This window comes from Vitis vinifera, chromosome 9 (genome assembly GCF_030704535.1).
Source record: "Vitis vinifera cultivar Pinot Noir 40024 chromosome 9, ASM3070453v1".
In the NCBI taxonomy this organism is placed as follows: domain Eukaryota; kingdom Viridiplantae; phylum Streptophyta; class Magnoliopsida; order Vitales; family Vitaceae; genus Vitis; species Vitis vinifera.
Window position 1 is genome coordinate 7588551 of NC_081813.1, and position 21009 is coordinate 7609559.

The window sequence follows — 21009 nt, forward strand, 5'->3', positions numbered from 1 at the left end:
TTTTGGTTTAGGATTATTAAGTTATTTTAAGGAATTAATTAATTAATTTATAAATTAATTTAAAGTTAATTATAATAATTATTGATTCATAGTTTAATTTAAAGCTAATTTGAATAAAAAATGAAAAACTGAAAGTGGGAACACCTAGAGAGGGGAGAGAGAAAGAGAGAGAGAGAGAGAGAGAGAGAGAGAGAGAGAGAGAGAGAGAGAGGTGTGTGAATGGGTGATTTAAAAAATTTCAATAAAGATTTATATGTTATATCAATTTTTTTTACCCTGTGAGATGTTAGGGATAACCTTTTCTATCAATCTTAGGCAATTCCAACAAAATATCAAATATAAAAGATAAAAACAATAAGACACACGATTTTTATATGGAAAATCCTCACACTAATTGTGACGATAAAAATCACGAGGTCTAAGACCTATTAATTTAAATGCACTAGATGAAATCAAGTTACACAGATTTACTTGACTGCTTTACCCTAAAGATTTACTCTTCAGTAGGTAGAACTTGATTCATGTCCACAACACAACAACCCTCGATTGCTTCAGTGGATCACTTCAGCCTCCCTGAATGGATGAAAGTCTTCAAAATAATATTCAAAGAACAAATCCTTGAATGAGAAATCAAGAATGGTGTGGCAATCTAGGTTTTGTCTCTAGGGGTCCTTTTTAGAGAATAAAGTCTCTCAATGATCTATCTCCAATCTCTTCAAGATCTCTAACCCTCAAGGGGTTATAAGGGAGGCATTTGTAGGCAAAAGTTTGAAGAGTTTCGATTTTGGAAGGTTTCTTAATTGAAATTTCATGAAAAACTTGGTAGAATCAACATGATTGCTCGAGCCAACTCACCCATTGCTTGAGCGCCTCAAGCACTTGAGTGGTATGGCTCGCTTGAGCGGTCCTGAGCGTTTGAGCAGTCTTCATTGCTTGAGCGCCCTAGGTCACTTAGGTAGTCTTGCTCTATTTCAAAAATCAATTTTAAAATCTTTTTAAGTTCAAAACAAAATTAATATTTTTTTAATACCTCAACATAGCCTAATTTGACATAAGTCAAACCTCTTTAAACATACTTGTGACTTCTCAATTGGATAAACAACAACCCTTGATCTTCAATGAAAAGTGAGTCACTAACTAGAAAGACTTCTATAACCAAACATTACAAAGAACAAAATTGCCAACATATAGGCAAGACTTACTGTCTTAACAATCTTCCCATTTGACAATTTTGTGACAAAAAATCGTTACATAAACCCACCTGAACTCTCATAACTGAGTTTACATAACACACTTTAATGCTCAATTAAAACTAAATTAAGGAAAAACTTTGTATCAGTTTATAGTACTTATCTTCCAACCCTGTAACCTACACACATACAAAAAACTATACTACAGGTAAAGTAGTATGAGAGATAAAGTAATGTTGAGAAAACAAAACAGGATAGTTGGAGGTTTTGCTTGATGACTTGTGCAACAAATTTTTGTAGAGACACTAAGGCACAAAACAAAACTTGAGAAGAATATAGATACACACAAATCAAGCAAACACAATAGAAGCTTGATAAGACACAATAGATCAATAATAATGCTTAGAAGTCTATCTCCAACCAGAAAATGGGCAGTGAAAACCATGGAAAGAAGCTTCTATGACTCAGAATAATTCTAGAGTGATAAACAGTTTAAACATAAATATCTTATAAGAAACATTTGTGTCAGGTATCTCTTTAAACCATCTAAGTTATGTTTTCATCAGTTGATCTGGTTTTCTCCAATTTCTCAAGTTTAATTTCCTCTAATATTTCAATAATTTCCCTTAATGAATAAATGAATGAATTGAATTAAAGAATTCAAAATTTTTAACTCATAGTAACTTCCCTTAAATTACAAGAAGTTTCTTTATTTTTTATTTTTTATTTTCACAAAAATGGCAAAGCATAGAATCATAAACATGGGAAAACACATAAGAGATAAATAGAAAAATGAGCATCATATATATAATGATTCTGGATATAAAGATATGCAATCAATACAAGAATTCAAATCAAGTATACAAAAACATAAATAATTGAACATTCATGCATTAGGTGGCGGTAGAGGGATAGAGATCGAAGCGCCCTGAGAATGGATACAGGAAATGATGTACTTAAGTTATCCCCTAATCTCTCGGAGTTGGAGATCTTAAGAGTGCATCTTCTGATGTAGTCGGGCCATGGAATCTAGAGCCTCATGGGTGTTGGGTCTATGGAAGTAAAAGCCTTGTGTGTAGCTCGGGAGGAACTCACATAACCTCAACTAGAGCGAGTCCTTGTAGCAGGCTCTAAATAGTCTGTCTCTAGAACTCCACCCTATTCCATAGCTCAAAGCTTGTCCTCTTAGACAACTGCCTCTGCATGCTGGCCTGCATCATGTGGTTCATAAGTTGGAAGAGCCATCAGATTGTATACATGAATGTAGTGCTTGGCCTAGGAACTCCCATCCAAAAATGCATGGGTAGCCTAGACCCCTAGTGCAGGATCAATCTTAAATCCCATATCCTCGAGTATCTGTGTGATGAGGAGGGTAAATGGGAGAGTGCCTCCTCTAAAGGATAAACCATGAAGGGGAGTGATTGTATCCAGATGACCTATCCAATGTCAAATTGTTGGCTTGAGAGAATGACGTAAATAAATTGAGCAGATGGTTGACGGATTTGGGTGTAGTGTGTAGATGGGTAGAAGGAGTAAGTGAAGAATGTGGCAAACAACCATGTTAGCTTGGAGAAGCCAACAATCGGGATATAAGAAGGAAAGGGGCAAGGACCGCTATAAAGAGAAGTTAGAATGGTGTCAAGATCTTCTCGGGTGAGAGCCTGAACCTCTGGGGAAAGCGAAAGAATGAGAGCCTCAAGTCGCGACATGTTAAGGACACGTTGAATGGAATGGGAGGAAATAAGGAAAAACTGACCATACATGGTCACCTGAAAGGTGATTCCGACCATAATATAATGCATGCTCTCATAGAACATGTGAACAAGATGGGGATAAGAAGTCCTTTAGTTAGAAAACAGAGTTTCCTAACCCTACTCTTGAATGATGGTAGGGAGGACAGTGTCTTGAAAATCTTAGAGGTTAATGGCTTGCTCAGCCTCGATATGCCGATATGTGAAAGAAGCGTAATAATGGTCTCGTGCCACCTGGAAGTGAAAACGCTCAACCAGAAGTGCATCTAGGTTAAAAAGACCCTGGATCGGGATGCCTTAGACGGTTTCAGGTGACCTAGGAGAGGTCACCTCCCTCTGACATCTATGACTAGCCATATCTAAGGTATATAATATGAAAAAACAAAAGCTAAAGAAAAACTAAAGAAAATCCAGAGAAAAGCTAAATCACTAGAAATGCTAAACTCAATGTGTAGAACAATACTATACAAATGGAAATAAAAAATATGAAGCAAACTGACCTCAGAAGACAAAATGACGGTAACCTAGAGGGCTCGAAGAGGAATAGGAAAGTTTGAAATGAATATGGCGCGTTGGATGACCTTTATATAGCCTATAGTGTTGGGCTTTGTGGAGCCTAATTTTGTTTGATCCGATTTGACGACCCGACCCGAATAATATTACATGGTTTTTTAATGGGAGATTTACTGAGGCTTGTCCATGGAGCGAAGGCTTGGGCCGATTTTTGGGCCATTTTAGCCCATTGTGGAATTGCATTTTGTAATTAGAGTTTTTTAGTGTGGTGTTGTTGTTGTGTTATATATATAGAGAAAATATTGTAGCCGCTATGGTTGCACTTTCTATTCTTCCCTGATAATAGTAATATCCCTGCAACTCCGTGGACATAGGCAAATTGCCGAACCATGTAAATACTGTCTTGTGCGTGTGATTGTTTTTCTTTGGCGTGTGTTTTCTCTATTTTTTTTGTTTCTCACATGTTGGGAATTCGGATTTATTCCCTTCAATTGGTATCAGAGCTTAGGGTTAGGTTTGAGTGGGAACAATGACAGAGGAAGCAGGAAAGACGTCTGGAATAGAAAAGTTTGATGGCACAGACTTTGCATATTGGAGGATGTAGATTGAAGATTATCTCTATGGGAGGAAATTGCATCTGCCTCTTTTGAGGACAAAACCTAAGAGTATGAAGGCTGAGGAATGGGCGCTTCTTGACAGATAGGTTCTAGGAGTTATTAGGTTAACTCTGTCTAGGTCTGTTGCACACAATGTTGTAAATGAGAAGACCACAACACATCTGATGAAGGCTTTGTCCGGTATGTATGAAAAGTCGTCCGCAAACAATAAGGTGCATCTGATGAAGAAATTGTTCAATTTGAAGATGACAAAGAATGCATCAGTAGCACAACATCTGAATGAATTTAATACAATCACAAATCAATTTTTGTTTGTAGAAATTGATTTTGATGATGAGATTTGTGCTCTGATCGTCTTGGCTTCTTTGCCAAATAGTTGGAAGACAATGAAGATGACAGTAAGCAATTCTATGGGAAATGAAAAGCTCAAGTACAATGATATACGAGATTTAATTTTGGCTGAGGAGATTCACCGAAGAGATGCAGACAAAACCTCAGGATCTGGTTCTGCCCTAAACCTTGAGACAAGAGGCAGGGGTAATGATAGAAATTCAAATCGGGGTAGATCAAAATCCAAAAATTCTAATCGGAATAGAAGCAAATCTAGATTAGGCCAACAAGTACAATGTTGGAACTATGGGAAAACAGGTCACTTTAGAAGGCAATGCAAAAGTCCTAAGAAGAAGAATGAAGATGATTCTACTAATGCTGTAACAGGAGAGATACAAGATGCATTACTTCTTGTAGTATACAGTCCACTTGATGATTGGGTTTTTGATTCAGGAGCTTCGTTTCATACCACTCCACACCAAGAAATCATATAGAATTATGCTGCAGGTGATTTTGGTAAGGGGTATTTGGCTAATGGTTCAGCCTAGGATTGATTACTACTCAAAAAGTGCTATTTCATAGCTTGTAATTAACTCTTTTATACACTTTTGAGTAGTAGTTATTGCCTTTTAACCCAATTAACATGTTAAGGACCCTTGCAATCAATTCTAATCAATTTGTGTTAAGTTTTGGTGTTTTGATAGCTTTTTGATCACCAAAGCAATCCAAGAATGAGGGAGAGCTGTATATAGTTCATGGCAAAGCTTTTGGAAGCTCAAATTCATGAAGAACCAAGCTTTTGAGCTTCATAGTCCTTTGCCTTAGTCGTTCAAAGTATGCAAGGAAAGAACAACGAAGAGAGGAAAAACAGAGTGAAGAAAATAGAGGACAGCAGCTGCAGTTTTCTTTCACACTTTTGGAGCACTTCCCGAAGTCCATTTTCAACATGCTATATACCATTTCAAAGCTCATGAAGTCAACAATCCAATGCTCCAAACGATGCGCAATTTGGAGTTGAAATGAAGGAGTTACAATCATTTCAAGCCGATCACTCCAAGCTGAAGGAAGAATTTTGCATAGCGCTGCGAAATCACCATTTTGTTGCAAGATGATTTCGCAGCCTTTTTGTACAGTGCTATGTTTCCCCCCTGAAGTTTCCCATCACGATGGAAGCCGAATACCACAAGCTGAAAGACCACTTCGCAGCGTTGCGAAATCAGCCGTTTGCTGCGAAGTGATTTCGCAGCCCTTTTTGTGCATCTACGAAATCTCGCAGACCTCGTTTTCACCTGCGAAATGGTCCTTAGTGCTTCCCGATATTTGCGACCGACACTTTGAGATATTTTTCTTCAGATATTTTTGTATAAATTTCCATTCTTCTCCTTGTAATCCACCAACCATAAGATTTCTTAGTTAGGAAGGTTGGAAAAACATCTCTATATATATTCTCTTGCATCCACTGTAATAGGGAGATAGGCATCATGTAATCCAATACAGATATAGATAGATATATAAATATATTGAATATACAGAGCCTTGCTCTGTTTTTCCTTCTCTTTCATTTTCATTTTCTTTTTCTTTCTAGCTAACCAAACTCTGAGGATTTTTCCTCAGAGGATGAGAGGCTAGGCTCTTCGTCTCTTGGAGCTAAGGTAACTGGGTAAGTTTCCACATGCATAAATTGGATGTTTTGTTCTTTTAGTTTTTAATGAAGAGAAAGTGTGACCCGTTAATGGTTTTTATCTTTTTAGTTAACTTAAAACGCCTTTAAATCACCTGGGCCAACACTTGATAAGGCAAGTGATCTCCGTCCATGGAGATTCACTAGTTTATCTCTTGCGAGCCTTTGGGAGGTGGTTTGAAGGTAGGATTTTCTAGAATAGCCAACACTTGGTAAGCTTTTGGACTCCAAGGAGACATCCATTAGTTATCTCTTGCGAGCTTTTGACGGGTAATCCAAGGTTAAAGATCACCTTGAATGGCAAGTGCTAGGTGAGAGGTATGAGCTATTGCAAGGTGCATCAGTGAAAGAGATTTAGTGTTTGAACCCATTAAAAGGAAACATCTGTACAACACCGGTTGGAGAAGGAACTATATGTTAATTCTCTAATGCAAGGAAAAGAAACAAGTGACCGGAACTCTCCTTTTTGTATGATGAACCTGAGCCTAGTGATCTGAAACTCCAAGAAACACTTTTCTTTGTAAGTAAAATCAGTTACTATTTTTGGTTAGTTTAAAACCAAACCTTTTTCTTTCAAACATCTTTATGTTTTCTTTTAAAGCTAACCTTGAAATGAAAAGGCACCAATTCAACTTTGAATTAATATCATTTGTGAAGTGAAAACCCATCCTAGTGAACGATCCTAGAGCCATTATGCTATAGTAGATTTGTCTTTGCTATCCTAGTTCATGGTGTAATAGGTTATAAATTTTGTTGATTACTCCCTTAATCAAGGAGTACCAGCTGGACATGAATCAGCTGAGACACCAATTGGGCACGAATCAGGGATGTTGTGGGTCTAGGAGACGTCCGGATATCGTTGCTCAATGGGTCTGTTTGGTTATTGGAGAAGGTTCGACATATTCCTGACTTGAGGAGAAATCTGATTTCTGTTGGATAACTTGATGATGAAGGACATGCAATACTATTTATTGGTGGTACTTGGAAGATTACAAAGGGAGCTAGGGTATTGGCTTGTGGAAAGAAGGCTGGTACTCTGTATATGATCTCATGTCCAAGAGACACAATTGCAGTTGCTGATGCAAGTATTGATACAAGCCTATGGCACCGCAGACTTGGTCACATGAGTGAGAAAATGATGAAGATGCTGTTGTCAAAAGGAAAACTACCAGAATTGAAGTCCATTGACTTTGACATGTGTGAAAGTTGCATCTTAGGAAAGCAAAAAAATGTGAGCTTCTTGAAAACTGGTAGGACACCGAAGGATGAAAAATTGGAACTAGTACACACTGATTTATGGGGGCCTTCTCCGGTTGCATCCTTTGGAGGTTCAAGGTACTACATCACTTTTATTGATGACTCAAGCAGAAATGTATGGGTTTATTTTCTGAAAAATAAATATGATGTATTTGAAACTTTTAAGAAGTGGAAGGCCATGGTTGAGACATAAACAAGTTTGAAAGTAAAATGTTTAAGGTCAGATAATGGAAGAGAGTACATAGATGGAGGGTTTAGTGAGTATTGTGCTGCACAGGGAATTAGGATGGAGAAGACCATTCTTAGGACACCATAGCAGAATGGCGTGGCTGAGCGCATGAACAGAACTCTCAATTAGCGTGCTAGAAGTATGAGGTTGCATGTTGGACTACCAAAAACTTTTTGGGCTGATGCTATTAACACTGTAGCTTACCTGATAAACTGAGGACCATCAGTTCCCATGGAGTTCAGACTTCCTGAGGAGGTTTGGAGTGGTAAAGAGGTAAAGTTTTCACATTTAAAGGTTTTTGGTTGTGTTTCTTATGTTCATATTGATTCTTATGCTCGTAGTAAACTTGATGCAAAGTCTAAAATATGTTTTTTCATTGGCTATGGTGATGAGAAATTTAGCTATATGTTTTGGGATGAACAAAACAAGAAAATCATCAGAAGTAGAAATGTGACATTTAATGAACAAGTTATGTACAAGGACAAGTCAACTGTAGTGTCAGATGTTATAGAGATAGATCAAAAGAAATCTGAGTTTGTCAACTTAGATGAATTGACTGAAAGTACTGTCCAAAAAAAAGGGTGAAGAAGATAAAGAGAATGTAAATTCACAGGTAGATCTGAGTACACCTGTAGCTGAAGTTCGCAGATCTTCCAAGAACATTAGACCCCCACAGCGTTATTCACCTGTTTTAAATTATCTCATGTTGACTGATGGTGGTGAGCCAGAGTGTTATGATGAAGCCTTGCAAGATGAGAATTCAAGCAAGTGGGAGTTAGCCATGAAGGATGAGATGGATTCCTTGTTGGGGAATCAGACATGGGAACTGAATGAATTTCCAGTAGGAAAGAAGGTTTTGCACAACAAGTGGGTATACAAAATAAAGAATGAGCATGAATGATAGCAAACGTTACAAGGCCAGATTAGTTGTTATAGGGTTCCAGCAGAGGGAGGACATTGACTACACAAAGATATTTTCTCCAGTTGTGAAGATGTCAACAATCAGACTTGTACTAGGAATGGTGGCTGCAGAAAACTTACATCTTGAGCAGTTAGATGTGAAGACTACATTCCTTCATGGTGACTTGGAGGAAGACCTTTACATGATTAAGCCAGAATGGTTCATTGTTCAGGGACAAGAGAATCTAGTATGCAAACTGAGAAAAAGCTTGTATGGCCTTAAACAAACTCCTAGACAATGGTACAAGAAGTTTGACAATTTTATGCATAGAATTGGGTTCAAGAGATGTGAACTTGATCACTGTTGCTATGTTAAGTATTTTGACAATTCTTACATCATATTACTGTTGTATGTGGATGATATGCTTATTGCAGGGTCTGACATTGAGAAGATTAATAATCTGAAGAAGCAATCGTCCAAACAATTTGCAATGAAGGATTTGATAGCTGCAAAGCAAATCCTTGGTATGAGAATCATTAGAGACAAGACTAATGGTACATTGAAGCTTTCACAGTCAGAGTATGTGAAGAAAGTTCTCAGCAGGTTCAACATGAATGAAGCTGAACCAGTGAGCACACCTTTGGGTAGTCATTTCAAACTAAGCAAAGAACAATCATTGAAGACAGAAGAAGAAAGAGACCATATGAGCAAGGTGCCCTATGCCTCAGCTATTGGCAGCTTGATGTATGCTATGGTGTGTACAAGGCCAGACATTGCACACGCAGTGGGAGTTGTGAGCAGATTCATGAGTAGGCTTGGAAAACAGCATTAGGAGGCAATCAAGTGGATTTTAAGATATCTGAAGGGTTCATTAGATACATGTCTTTGCTTCACAGGTGCAAGTTTGAAATTGCAGGGTTATGTAGATGCTAATTTTGCTGGTGATATTGATAGTAGAAAGAGTACTACTAGGTTTGTTTTTACTCTAGGTGTTATAACTATATCATGGGCTTCAAATCTATAGAAGATTGTTACTTTGTCTACTACAGAAGCTGAGTATGTTGCAGCAACTGAAGCTGGAAAGGAGATGATTTGGATACATGGTTTCTTAGATGAATTGGGTAAGAAGCAGGAGATGAGCATTCTACACAGTGACAGTTAGAGTGCAATTTTTCTTGCCAAAAATTCGGCTTTTCATTCAAAGTCAAAGCATATACAAACAAAATACCACTTTATCCGTTACCTTGTTGAAGATAAATTGGTAATACTTGAGAAGATTTGTGGATCTAAGAACCCAACAGACATGTTGACTAAGGGTGTCACTATTGAGAAGTTGAAGTTGTGCGCAGCTTCAATTGGTCTTCTAGCTTGAGGACAGGAGGATGATTGCAGGGATGAGGGATTGTTTCTTGGAGGATAGTGGTTTGATGTGGGTGATTGAACTAGTCTCCAACTAAGAGATTTGTCGGGCTTTGTGGAGCCTAGTTTTGTTTGATCCGATTTGACGACCCGATCCGAATAATATTGCGTGGTTTTTTAATGGGAGATTTACTGAGGCTTGTCCATGGAGCGAAGGCTTAGGTTGATTTTTGGGCCCGTTTAGCCCATTGTGTAACCGTCTTTTGTAATTAGGGGTTTTTAGTGTGGTGTGGTTGCCGTTTTATAGAGAGAAAATATTGTAGCCACTATGGTTGCACTCTGTATTCTTCCCTAATAATAGTGATATCCCTGCAACTCCGTGGACGTAGGCAAATTGCCGAATCACGTAAATACTGTCTTGTGCGTGTGATTGTTTTTCTTTGGCGTGTGTTTTCTCTATTTTTTTTTTTGTTTATCATAGGTTGGGAATTCGACTTTATTCCCTTCATATAGGAGTGCTTGATGCAGATTATCACTCGAGCGTCATGACTAACTTAAATCAAATTATTTATTAATATGGAAATATTTTAAAAGTTTCAAAGGAAGTATTCAATTTAGAACATTTTTAGAAATTTTTTGAAAGAAACAAAAATAAAGCGTGAAATATTATGTGTTAAAGGTGTTAGAAGACAAAAATAAAGCCTTAAACATTCCAAAAAAATAAAAAGAAAAAGAAAAAGAGAGAGATTATATAAGGTTTTGATCACATCTAATAGAAACTAATATTTAGCAACATATCACCAAGCACTATCTTATCAGAAAGCTCTAACATGTTGGAAATTTATGTAAGGTTCCATAACAACTAACAACTTTTTCTGACGACTTGGTAATGGACCATTTGCACTTTAACTACATTATTGAATTTAAATCATATTAGAATGGTAATTGACTTCTCTTTTGTGAGGCTTCATATCTTGTAGGATGGGATAGGTGATTCATTTCATATAAGAAATTTACTTAATTTAGTAATGCATCCAAGTTCATTATGAATCTAATGGTACCACAACTCCTTGAACATTTGTAATTTGTAATCTTTGTTTCAACTTCTCAAGTCTAGTCATTTTATCGGCATAACTAGTTTGCTCCAATTATCTCTTAACTTTATTATAAAACTAAGGGAAAGGATTATCACGCATTTTATGTTAACTTAACCAAACATCTTTATATATCTTACACACACACACACACACACATATTTTTATAAATTTAGGAAAATTTCATCCATTAGCCATAGTAAGAGTCAAATAAGGGATATGTAAGCCAATTGTGATATTGATGGCGTCAAATCAATGACATAGTAGAAAAGTGGATTGTCTATTTTCAAGCCTTTATATTTTTATCCAATAGTAAAAAGGTTTAGGCATCACTTGAAAAGTAGTTCATTTTTTACCTTGGACTATGATTTATGAATAAAGTTCTTTAGTTGTATATCTTTTGTGATGCCCCAAACCTAATTTAGGGGTAAAAAAATAATTTAGAAAAAAATAAAATAAAAGTTAAATAAATTTAATTAAGGTAAAAAAGTCTTTTTGTATTTAAAAGTCCTAGGTATCAATTATATATTTCTTGTCTTCTCTATTCAAAAAACCCTATTACACAAAAATCAAAGATCAGAGAACATAGGACAATGTGGGCTAAAGATTTGGAGGATTAGGGTTGAAGATTAGTTTTCTAGGTAAGATTCTAACCCTTAAATTAGTATTTTAGATTCATTAATTAGTTTGAACACTTTAGATATTCTTTGAAAAATCTAAATCTACGTCAGGGTTTGTTAATTTAATTTTTAAACAAAAAAGATTGAAAATTTATGAACATAAGTAGAGTTATTATTAAAGATTGATTTTTTTTTTTTATTAAAAAATCTAGAAAAAAAAGAAGAAGAAATTAAATTATAGTTTTGGATGTGGAAAAAATTAATATTAATAAATAAATAAAACCTATGAGTATGGAGGTAGAGAAATATAAGAGTTGAAAGCAAAGAAAAAAAAAAGAGAATAAGGTTTTGTGGTTGTACATGCCTCTTTAGTGGAAAAAAAAAATACAAGGTTACTTGCAATAGGATATGACAAAGAGAGAGATAAATGCTTAGACGTTGATTTTTGTGGGGAAAAAAAGGTTGGGTAATGCATGAGAGAAATAGGTAGCACTTGTAGAGTTGGTGGAGTTGTTGTAAAAGCTCGTGCGGGTAATTGTTAGGTAGTAGTAGGGTATGAGATTAATTGTTAGGAAACATTAGGACTTGAAATAATAATAATTGCTTTTAGAAAAAGTTTTAATTTAATTTAAGTATAAATATAAAATAAATAGATGATTAGAATAAGATTTGAAGGAATATGAATTCATAAAAATTTCAAAATTTACTAATTTAGATTATTATTGTTTTGGAAATTGAATATAATATAGGTGATAATATTATTAATATAGGAAATGATTAAGATTCTCAAACCTACAATTTTAGATAAATAGTTAATAGTAATAGATGATTTTTTATTTTATGTTCAGTGAAGAATGGATTCTTTGAGATTAATTCTCTAAGGTTTCTTAGTGCTTTTTTAAGGTAAGGGATATTAATACTAATTTTGTAAATGAAAATATTTCTTTTTATAAGTTATTTTAAATTATGAAAAATTTTATTTTTATTTATGCATGGATCAAATATATATATATTTTTCATGTGAAACATGTTTGGCCAATTTCTTTGTTTCTGAATAAATAAATAAAAAATGAGAACTTTGGAAATATAATGTTTTGTTTTGTAACTTCAAAATAATGAAATAAAGTGTTCGACTCTAATTTATATGACCTTAGTTAATGAGTTATAATTGTTGACATTTTCGACCCTAGTCAACAATTATAATTGTTGACATTTTTAGCCATAGCCAACGGGTTATAATAGTTGACCTTATAGCCCTAGTCAACAGATATAATTGTTAACCTTTGGTTTTGTCCATCTTAAAAAGAACAAATTTAAGGTTAGCCATTTATTTGTAAAGTCCCACCTAAATGGATACCATTTGTTATTCGATAACCAGAATAAAGATATTTTGAATGTATTTGATATGAAATTGTTTTGATATAAATATGAAAATGTTTGATTGAAAAGTTCAAATGTTTAATGCATGTTAAACTCACAAGTTTTTATAAAAATGATTATATGTAATATATAAAATGATTATATGCATGTTGTAGGTTCAATATTTATTTTGGATATTGTTTAGATGTTAAAATTTAATTCCTATTTAAATTATTTGAGTTTGGAGTTATTTGGACGATAACACTTTGATTGATGTGTTAGTTTTAAAGTTGAGAATTGAAAATTATAGAATTTATTTATCTTAGTACTTTGAACAGAAATTTAGTAATTGGAAATCATCTAGTTACAAGATGAATATTTGTCATTTCCACTTTGAACCTTCAGGCTTGGTGTGTGAAATGACCGTTATGCCTTTAGAGTGGGTTTTGGAGCATGACATCTTTTGTGAAATGACCATTATTCCCTTGGAATGAGTATATTGTTTATTTGAATTTAATGGTCCCGAACTCCTTAGTTACTCATAACTTTATATCACCTTCTCAAAATTAAGTTGTTTTACAACTACTATCTAGCTACTTTTCTCTACTATGACAACTTTATTACATAGTGATTAATTGAAAGAATCTACATGTCTTATTTCATAGGATGGTTGATTTTTTTACTCATGAATCTTGCTTTTATTATTGAAATTTTCAAATCATTGTAGTCCAACAATTTCCTATCCATTGGTAATTTCATATTACCTTTCCAAAGTCTAATAATTTAAAAACACTTGTAGTTAATATATTGGCAATTGCATTGTGGGAAGTTGTTCACTTGATTTTAATGTTGAAACTTTCAAATTGTTGCAGTCCAACAATTCCCTATCCATTGGTAATTTCATATGATATTTTCAAAGTATAATCATTTACAAATACTTGTATATAGTATATTTGGTGATTGTAGTGTGGAAAGTTGATCGTTTTCATGAAGACCTCTAAAATAGACTTTTTTTTTCATTCCATTTAATAAAGAATTTCATTAATTGAACATATATATTCTTTTAATCGGAAAGTAGAGGCCATATTATATGAAGCCTTAGGTGACAATACTAGGTGAGTGGTTTTTTTTTTTTTTTAAAAAAAATTATTTATTACGAAATATAAATAATATTATTTATTGTATAATAAAGATTATTATAATATATTTTTTATAGATAAAAAATATTAATTGAGTTTTATTTTTTCTAAGTTATTGTTTTCAATAAATAACTTATTTATAAAAAGAAAACTATAAAATATATGCATTTGAAAAATATTTAATTTTTATTTGATTTAGTATCAATTAATATTTGTAATATTTTTTAATATTATAGAAGTTAACATTCTCAATAAAGATATTCAAGATCAAGAGAATACTTGAGAATGAATTAATTTCTTTATTGTTTATGTTTTAAGAAATTTTTATATCCATTACAAATTTTTTATTGTTTATTTTTCATTCAATGTTTGCATTTTGTAATAGATATTAAAACGATTTTTTTTCTTGTATGTTAAAAAAATATTTCAATGTCTTTAAAAATAAAATATTGCAATAAAATCAAAATTACATTGTGAAACTTTAAGTGAATGTTTTATACTTAAGAAGTGCCAATTAAAGTAAGCATGCATCTACAATTGTAATTTAGATGTCATACTGAAACAATAGTTCTCTTCGACTATATCATAAAATTTGGTTTGAATTACTTTTAAGTCATCTTGTAGATTTTCAAGTTCCAATGATATGCATCTAGTATGTGCAACATACTTGATATAACGAATATTTTCTTAAGTAATTGGACTTTTTTTTCTATAAATTTACTTGATTATCAATGAATACTTTTATGTAGGGTATTGATATAATTTGATAAATATTTTAAAATAGTATTAGAATAGCTTTGCTCTTTCCCAATTAACAAATTTACCAAATTAACTTATATATATTAGTTTATTTGAATTTATTGGTATTTGACTCAAATTGTTATTATTTTTAAAATTTTAGGAAAACCAATATTTATAGCGTTTAATTATATTTTGGTAAATTATCTTTTTAAGTTTGACTAGGATTAGGAAATTATTAATTTAAGAATGACCCATAAGGCTCTATAAATTTGTAGTTTTATATAGGATTTAAAAAGAGAAAGAAAAAGCAACAAAAAATGAAGAGAGATAGACAAAGAGTGCATTGGAATTTAGATAGAGAAAGGTTGAGAGAGTTTTGATTACTATTCAAAAAAAGCATATTTTAGATAATAATTCTCATGAGTTTCACATATTTTGAGTATTAGTTATGCCTAAAAATGCTCAATTAACATGTTGTTACCATTTAAAGATCGGCCAAGTCGAAAGCCCTTGAAACAGCTTTGGACCAAGACTCCACCTTCTTATTCCTCTGTTCCTCATATGTTTATGTAAGTAAAAATAAATTATATTGTGATAAGTTATTGGTGGACACCATGCAGACCCATGAGAGGGGCATGGGCTTGACACCGGGCCTTGAGTTTCCTTTGGTCAAGGCCTTGACTGGTGTTGATATATGTCATTAAATTATATGTGTCTAATACAAAATATAAATATAAGATCATTAAAGTAAACAAATTATAGATGTGTATTAATTATACAAGTAATACAAATCATATTGTATAAATTATAGTTAAAAATTTTAAGCTCCACCAAACTAATAGAATCTCTATTATAATAATTGGAGTGAACACCATGTTGGCCCGTGTTAGGCCTGGGCCAGATTTTAAAGACTAGGCCTTGAGTTCCCCTTGGGCCTTGGCCAGGGCCTTCTCTTTGTATCATCATTTTGAAGAAGCATATTGGTGTGACGTAAAAAAAAACTATACTAAATAGAAAATAAATAGAAGCATCAACAAAAATAAAGGCTAAGATCCATGAAAAGTAATCTTTAAATTTGTTGCATATATAATTTCAACAATGCATAAATAATTACAACATACACAATACAATAATATTACACAACTATATTTTCAAATATAACATAAGATCATTAAAGTGATAAATTGTAGTCGTATAAAATATTTGTACAAGTAAAGAAGAAATTATGAGATTAAGAGCCCGTTTGACAGTGGTTCTAATAAAAATGTTTTTCTTAAAAGTGTTTCCTTCTGTAGTGTTTCCTTGGAAAATACTTTTTTGAGAATCAGAAAAAATGATTTTCAAGTGTTTTTTATAATATATTGTATAAGTATAAAAACACTTTTGATATTAATAAATTACCAAAAAGGACATATATACATTTATATTGTTAAAGAAACTAAAAATAATATTTTTTTCTGATTTAAATAAATTTTTTACAAGAAGAATTAGATTAATAAATAAATATCAATCATGATATAACAAATTATTTGATTATATATTAGTTTAAAATTAATAATTTTTTTTATCACTATAATAAAATTTTTAAAAATATTTATAAAAAAACATCTAAATCAATAAAAAAAGAACATTCAATAAAATATAATTTTCAAGGTAAAACAATATATGATTACCTATTAATTTCTCAAAAAAAAAACTTTCTAATTAAAAGTAAATAAGAAGACAAATGTTTTCATAACAAAAAAGGGGGAAAAATTATATTATTACATATTAGAGTCATAATTAAACATCAATGAGATATAAGAAGATTTGCAATTCGATCACGTTCTTCTTCCATCTCTCTTACATGATGTGAACCATCTTCCTCAACAAGTGAATCCACTCTACTCTCTTCTTCATTAAGTGGAAACAACCCTTGATCATCATCATAAGGTTTAAATTCCATATCCATTCTAGCATTAATCCTTATGAAGTTGTGAAGAGCCATTGAAGCAATAACAATCTTTACTTGTTTTTCAAGAGGAAAACTATGCATTTGTCATAGCATTCTCCATCTATTCTTCAAAACGACAAATGTTCTCTCAATTGTGCACCTCAAGGAAGAATGCCTATGATTAAATATTTCCTTTTTACCTCTAGGTGAACTACCTCGTCGAAAATCTGGAAGATGGTAACGCTCGCCTTTATAAGGGCCTAAATATCCACTCATTTGAGGATAACCAGCATCGACCAAATATTTACCTATAAAACAAAAACAAAAAATATATATTAGATAATAAAAATTTGATCACAAAAACAAGTTTGATATTGTCATTCACAAATCTCTAGGTGGATGAGGAAAACCCAATTCTGGCCTTCTTAATGCCTCTAAAAAGACCCGTGCATCATGAGCAGCACCTTCCGATCTGACCCATGCAAATGTGAAACACATATTGAAATCACATACTGCCATAACATTTTGGGTAGTCATGCCTTTTCTACCAATATATGATATTTGTCTATCTCTAGGAACCACAACAGGTATATGAGTTCCATCAATTACCCCAATACAATCCTTAAAATATGGCCAATACCGATCATCATTTCTTATTTTATTAGGGACTTCCTTAAACTATGGATCACTTGGTTTTATAATATCCATGGCCATAAGACAAACAACATCTAATACAATCTCAAACCATCTAGATACAGATTCACTAGAGTGTTGAAATCTTTCTTAAATCATCCTATTGCTTAGTCCATGACCTATTGTAGTGAGAAACATTGCTAAGGCCTCTGTTAAGGGCACATCAAAACCTTCTTTTAGGCCATACCTTTTAGTAAGTGTTTCTAATAAATTCATAAACACATGTTTTTCCATTCTAAATTGCTCAAAACACCTAATTTCATGGCCATTTAAGACATCCATTACAAACTTGTATCCTGTGTGGGAAGAAGTTCTGCAAGGTTTTTTTCTTTGAAACTAGTAAGTTTTACAGTTGCAGCACAACCCGTAAGCACCAACTGATAAAAATCATGTTCATCGCCGTTTTCATCATCAAAATTTTGATCATTATTATTAGAAGACATCTACACAAATAAAAAAAGAAATACATTAATAAATCTGTTTTTCTCCTTTTCTACCTCTTTGAAAAAGAAGAATATTATCAACTGAATATAATGTTCACAATAAATCCTTCAAGTATCTAGAAGGAACATTTCCTTTAATTGTTTGGGCAAGAAAAAGCATAGCTTAACAAAGCCTCAAGCAGCAAGTTATTTATATATATGAACCAGGCTAGAAGTAACCATGATAGGAACATATAATACTGCAATACTCAAGGTTCTTGTGTAATTCTCCTAAATTGTATTTCCTTTTTAATTTTCCAAAATACTCAATTTAATCTCTCATCACAAGTATGGGACTTAACACTTCAAAACATTTTTCCAATAATTTTTCAAGGAATCAACTTGGTTCCATGGCCTATAACTGATACTATCAGATGATCAACAACAAATAATATCTTAAATGTAGTTTACCACACATCTAACCATACATTTATATTAGAAATGCAAATGCAAATACAAATACAAGGCCACAAATTTAAAGTTATCAATTCGCTCCTTTCCTGATAAGCAATAGGAAGCCCATACAAATAGGCTCATTTCCCATCCCACTGCTCTATTCTTATTTTGTAGATAATTACATTACATATGATAAATATAGAAGATAGATTCAATTAGCATAAATTGGAACAAGAAGCTATGCATAAATAGCATATATAATACTCACATTACTCTGCTCTTACAACGGTTTTTTCTTTGAACCTATATCCTTTTGATTTGTTGAAGTATGTTGAGTCATTTTTTTAACATGTGCACCAAGTATTTAACTTGTATAGGCCTGCACATAATGTGAAAGCAAATATTATTATAAAATGGTTCATACATCCGACGAGTGTTTAATTAAGTGTTGTTTCCAATAAGGGCATTCCTCCACTATAGAATTGTTCGTGCTGCATGAATATTTTCTCTTTCATTCATTTTGTTCTATTGGATTTCCAGCAAGATTTATGTGTTCTAGGATTTTCAGAACTACTCTTACACACACCAACTTCGAAGGTAAGTGGTATTTTTCATGAGGAAGAAATTCGAAGTGATCATCCCAATATCAAATAATATAGCAAAATTAAAGGTTTACAGGAATTAAAGCTGGGCTTCTATGCAATCATGTTAAAGGTAAATAGCAGGGCAATTTGTTCATACATAAAGCTGTTTTTCCCCTTTTCTATGTCTGTGTCTTAAATGGGTCTCGACCTAAATGTGAAATTGAAATGACCCTAATGAAAGAAGAAGTATGTGATGATTGAATTAAGAAAGAATGCGAAGGTTTAGCCACTCGAAAAATATACTTGTGTCTCATGAATTTGTTTGTTGGGTGTGATTCAAAGAGACAACCTAAGGTCTAAATTTTGATCATCTCATTTAAAAACCGATTATTTTCCAGTATGAGTGTCTTTAATGACAATCTACATCATACCCTTGGGAGTCATTATTTGGGTGACCCATTACCCGACATAAGCGGGATCATCCCACCTCAAAAGAGGGTCTGAAATGTTATAAATGAAAGATATCGAGCACCATATTACAACTCCTGAAAATGCAATAATGCATGTATGAAGGTGCTCCTCACCAAAAAGAGTGAAAATACAAAACCGGATCAGCCCAAAAATTTAATTGGGGTTCACAGTATTTCATAGAATTGAGCAAACGTTGAAAAATACCTATAAGGCAAAGTGGAAAACGGGGCCTTCAAACCTACCCACAAATAGTTATATGATGAGCCCCAATCCGAAACAAGTGGTCCAATATATAAGGGGGGGACCTAATGCAGGGGAGCATAGTGCCATAACTACTATATACTTGTACCAAATGGTTAAAAAAAAAGATAATAATGTGTATGAAAGTATGCAATATGCTTATATGCATTCAAACGAATCAAACCATAAAACTCACTGCTGGAAGGTCTGGGAGGATACAGAGCCCTGAAAGCAATGAAATCGATCAGCGGTCCACAAGCCGGATCCTCCTCTCTCCTGGGTTATGTATGACGATCTCGATCACATCAAAGACATGTGGTTTACAGATATGTGAACCAAAAACCCTAAACAGAGCGATTGCATATGTGAACCAGAATAGAGAATGAGAGTTTTACAGAGAGAAGTATTGGGAAATGAGACTCGACTGCTCTATTGATTTACCATTTCATTTTCTCATACTTTCCTCCTAACCAAACAATCCTAAAACCCAAAACCCTAACTAGCATTGCAAGACAATCAGATATTAAAAACAAGGAAAAGAAAAACAAGCAAAGAACAGAGGGTTACCTTCGATTAGATAAATGATGTTGAATGAAAGTGGAGCGCTTTTCAGATGGAGAGTGATGGAGGAGGAGATTGAAGGAGAAAGGTAAGTGAAAGGGAAATGGAGGTATCGGGAATCACTTGGGGGTATTTTTGGAATATTTCAAAAATTTTGAAGTGTTTTTTTTTTAAAAACACCTGTCAAGTGATTCTCTCAAAATCATTTTAAGTGTTTTTCCAGATTTTTAGAAGTGTTTTTAAAAATTTGCCAAACACCTTATTTTCATTCCAAAAACACTTAAAAGTGTTTTTAAGGGTATAAACACTTTTGAAAATCACTGTCAAACAGACTCTAAAAATGCTTGTCGGATTCTAGGTAAAGAAGAAATGAGATATAGAGATTGTCCCATCAGACATATAGAATTTCATATACATAATTTCATATATTTATAGGTTTGAAGAGACATATTGAGATTTTGTAGACATGTTTGGAGTTTTAAACCTTGAAATATTACTCTTTTATTAAATTAACATTTATAAAATTTGGAAGAACATAATTGGATAATATCTTAAGTTATTTTTAATGAAAATTGATAATTACCTTTTAATTATTAAATTCATTATTTCTATTTATTTTTGTAATATTTCTTAATTACTAAAATATTTTATTTCCTTTATTTAGTTTGAAAGCTATTATATATCTTTTGTTTGTATAGAGCTCATGTGACATATCTCACAATTTAATTTAAAGATTCATTACCAAATGACAAATTTTATTTTGTCACGCTTCTCTTCTTTTCTCCCAGACCGGATTGGTCGACCAATCTTTGATCGGAGCCTTTCAGAATGGCTATCAAACCGCCACTGAACCTAGCAATCAACGGTT

General features: G+C 33.0%; 1 long non-coding RNA gene across 1 annotated transcript; it reads right to left on the reverse strand.

Annotated features, from left to right (window-relative positions):
• Window positions 1-18388: 18388 nt before the first annotated feature.
• LOC132254347 (uncharacterized) lies at window positions 18389-20249 on the reverse strand. The gene is made up of 3 exons (XR_009466640.1): window positions 20148-20249; window positions 19777-19924; window positions 18389-18664 (listed from the first exon to the last, which is right to left on the reverse strand). It is a non-coding gene; the product is annotated as an uncharacterized LOC132254347 (long non-coding RNA).
• Window positions 20250-21009: the final 760 nt, after the last annotated feature.